This window comes from Brassica oleracea, chromosome C2 (genome assembly GCF_000695525.1).
Source record: "Brassica oleracea var. oleracea cultivar TO1000 chromosome C2, BOL, whole genome shotgun sequence".
Classification (NCBI taxonomy): domain Eukaryota; kingdom Viridiplantae; phylum Streptophyta; class Magnoliopsida; order Brassicales; family Brassicaceae; genus Brassica; species Brassica oleracea.
In genome coordinates, this window is record NC_027749.1 from 51,908,479 (window position 1) to 51,913,027 (window position 4,549).

The following is a 4,549-nucleotide window of genomic DNA, read 5'->3' on the forward strand; positions in this document are numbered from 1 at the left end:
TTTTTTTAATTATATTTTTAAATTCTGTAAAATAATAAAAACGAAGTAAATTCGTAGCTAATGTACGACCTATTTACGTGGAAACCTTACGAGGAAATGACGACAAATAATAAACGAGTATTTTACGAGAAGAAATTTACGAGGAAATTACGAGGAAAGATAAACGAGTATTTTACGAGGAAATACTTTTGTGGTAGTTACGTGTATTTTGCGAGGAAACACTTTCAAGGTGTTTACGTGTAGTTTACGAGGAACTCGTTTCGAGGTATTTACGAGGAAATATAGCGACCTCCTTACGTGGAATATTTACTTGGTCTTGACGACGAAATGATCTACTTCGTCTTTACAACGAAATATTTTTCTCGCTCTTTACGACGAAATATATTCCTAGCTAAGTTATGACGAATTAGCGAGAAAATATGTGTTACGACAAATGAGTAACGAGCAAACATAGTTCCTCGCTAATTCGTCGTAAAGCCTGTTTTACGACGAACTCACGAAAAAAATCGTCCTCATTAAGATTATGTTTTCTTGTAGTGGCTGAAATTTTGATGAGATTATTTATAATTTTTTCAACATATTTTGTCATAATTAAAAATAAATCTTAAATTTATAATTAAAATTGATTTTTTTAGTATCTTAAATTAATTAAAAAATTAAAGTTTTCGAATAGAATATTTTGTAAATAGCACTTAAGGTAAATGTTAGCTAGATTATATTATATTTTGTATATAATCATTTTTAGATAATATATTGTTGTAATTTTTTAAAAAAATAAATAGATATATATAGTTGTAGATATATAAAAGTTTAACATATATTAACAATTTGATTTTATATAAAAATATTTCATAATTTACAAATTATACTCCTTTTAAACGGTGAATAATATTTTAATCTTTTTAAATGGTGAATACTATTTTATTTATTTATTTAAATGAAAGTATTCAAATTTTTTTTACCAATTTAATATCATTTTCATATTTAATTCATATATTACGTCCATTTTAATATAATATAGAAAATACTTATAAAATTTATAAAAAATAGCATATAATTTATTTGTTTTGTTTTATAATATTTTTTTATTTAAAATTAATTATCATAATATTTTATTACTAATTAAGAATTTATTCAATTTATTAATTTAAAAAATATTTAAAATCTTTAGTAAGATTTTGTTAGATTTTTTCAAAAGATTTGTAATTTAATATCTTTATAATTATTAGATTTTTATAAATCTTACATATTCAATGGATTAATGTAATTAATTAATATATATGTAATTAAGGAAATGGACTTATTATTATTTTTTGTGGTAGATAAAAATAGTATTTCTCTATCTTAGATATTCAATAGATTAATGTAATTAATTAATATATATGTAATTAAGGAAATTGACCTATTATGACTTTTTGTGGTAGATAAAAATGGTATTTCTCTTTTAACAGAGAAGATATTGGATTGACAAAGTTTATCAAAACATCTGCATGGGAAAAAATGTCCGTGACAAAGATGAAGAGAAGCTTAAACTGCCTGATCATATATATGGTTTAAATTTAACCTCTCTTCTTTGGCTCTTTTTGTTGTTGTTGTTGCATTGACTTGTTATGCTTTAGTATTTATTTACCTTACTAAATGAATTCATAAAGTTAAACTTCTTTTGTCAGCAAAAACAGTATTCTCTATTTATTTTATTTTCAACCACATACATATATATATAACCTAAATCAGAAATCCTTGACTGGTTAACACGAAAGTTTAACGAATCGTTTGATATTATACACGACTTTTATTTCGGACTATGGTATATTGGTATATGTATGTTTACCACTGTAAATGTAATGGTATTTTATACAAATAAGTTTCTAACGTTCGTGCAATAAATGCATCACAGCACGACGGCAGAAGTAGTTATGCGTATACATCGATGTGGAGTACTAAGACCGCATATATTTTGAGAATGCAACAAATAATTAGGGTTTAAAAATATAGAGATCGTCGAAATTTAACTAACAATATGTTTTGTAAATTTATAAGAGACTAAAATATTTGACCAGATTTAGTGACAGTTGATTATTTCTTTTTCTCCCAACAACAATTTTTATACATAATTAAGTTTGGATAGTAACACAAAAGTGACATTAAAAAATTTCTTAAACTATTTATGAGAATACTTAGTTAAGAACGCATCATTCTGAAATTTACATCGAATGTGACTATACATTCAATACATATGCCATTAGATGTAGTAATCCGATATTATGTTTAATTCGGCTCAGTTTTTCTTTACCCTTTGACCATTTCCAACTCACTTCTATTTTTATCTCTGTATTTTTCTCTAAAATAGAAAAATTCTATTATAGAATTGAAAATGTTTCAATGTATGTCTCTATAATAGAATTCATCTATTTATAGGGAAAATATAGAGATATGCTATTTTCACCTCTAAATATAAATGTAAAAAGTAAATTTTGTCTATATTTTCCTATAAAATAAAAAAATTCTATTATAAAGACATACATAGGAGCATTTTCACCTTTATAATAAGAGATCTATATTTTAGAAGAAATTATAGAAGTGTACATTGGAGATACTCTAACTTTTTAATTTCTCCAAATATATAGAACATGTAATCAAAAGAGACACACAATCTAATAAAGTAAGTTTCATAAGCTTAGCGAAGTTTCCAAAAAAAGAGTTTCATACGCTTTTGGTTTCAGTTCTCATATAGTCAGTTTATTCAATAGTCATTATACTTGTTAATAATTTAAGTTGAGACAAATCCTCTTTTCTGTTTAGTTTGGATCTAGCCTCAGTTTTAGCCAATGGTTTAGAACATATTAGCTATGGTACATGATCATTACCATCGGAAGTCTACTCGTTGTTAACATAAATTATAAAATATAAGAAGACAAAATAGAATCAAACTCATTCTATTATTTTTTACTCTAAAAAGACATTTTATGTTGAAAACTTAAAGATTAGAATCTGTAAGTTCTTATCATTAATCATAACATATGGTGCCCTTATATATGAGAATTACAAATAAATAAAAAGAAAGACATAAATATGGAAAATGTACAAATACAAGGAAAAAGAAACTAGGTTTTCCCCTTCTCTCTAAGTCTAAGCCGTCTCTCTCTCTCTCTCCTGCGGCCGCCTCTCTCTCTCTCTAGGTATTGGGCTGCTCAGGGACCGGGCCGGTTATGGACATCCACAATATGATTTATAACACTCCCCCTTGGATGTCATAACCATACAGGGATTGTAATACGCTTTAGATGTTGTCTCATTAAAACCTTACCAGGAAAACCCGGTGGGACAAAACCATGGTGAAGGAAAAAGAGTACAACACGTATACTCCCCCTGTTCTGAACATTACTGAAGATCTTTCAGTCTACGCATCCCAATCTGATGCGTGAACTTCCTGAACGTGCAGGTAGGAAGTGATTTGGTTAACAGGCCGGCTTCTTGCACTCGGCCATCCCACAATTTGATCGGACATGTTGGGTCATCGACCTCAACCAGACACACTCGCGGCTGGCCTCATGTATGGCCAATATTTCCGAATGGTTCGAAGATGTGGCCGCGATCGTCTGCTTCATGGAATGCCATAATATGGCCGTACCTCCATGTGTAAAGATATAGCCTGTCTGTGATCGAGTATTGTGTGGATCTGATAAATAACCTGCATCAGCAAAGCCAACTAAACCATCTTTGTTATGGTTAGTATAAAATAGACCCAAGTCTTTCGTTCCTTGCAGGTAACAAAGAACATGTTTAATCTCGTTCCAGTGCCTTTGGGTCGATCATGAGCTACATCTAGCTAATAGATTACGACAAATTGTTTATCTAGCCTTGTATGGCTCGCCAAATCCGTCAAAACTTTATGGCACTTAGACATGGCATTTCGGGACCAAGGATCTCTTCATTTTCTTCATTAGGACCGAAATTATCTTTTTTTTTAAACTGAGGGACCTTATAAATATGGGACTTGTCAATTCGTAAGCTTAGTCCATATCAAACTTCTTGAGCACGTTATGTATGTCATTTGATGCATAAGGATTTTCTTTTCAAGGTGCTCAATGTATAATCCAATATATAATCTTGTTTTCCCAAAACCTTTCATGTTGAATTTGAATTCTTTCTTGAAGTGTTCTATCTTTGGAAAATTTCTCCAGAGATTCCTAGGATATTCAATATTGTTATCGAGAACTTGATGTTCGGTAGTTCGATACCCTCTGGAACTTTTACATAAATTTCGTTATCCAGTGGACCGTATAGATATGTATTTTATTTGCCAGACTTATAAGGAATCAGAATGTCGTTGCATCCACCACATATGAGTATGTCTCCTTTATAATTGATTCCAGGTCTTTGTGAGAACCTTATGCAATTTCGCCATTCTTATTATGTATTCTCACCAAAGACTTATTTATGTCCAACTGGTTTGACTACATCTATTCTCTTAAGAGATTTCATATACCACATCTTATAGGATTATCAATTTGCTTAATCAATTTCTCTAAGTAATTTCTCTGAGTGC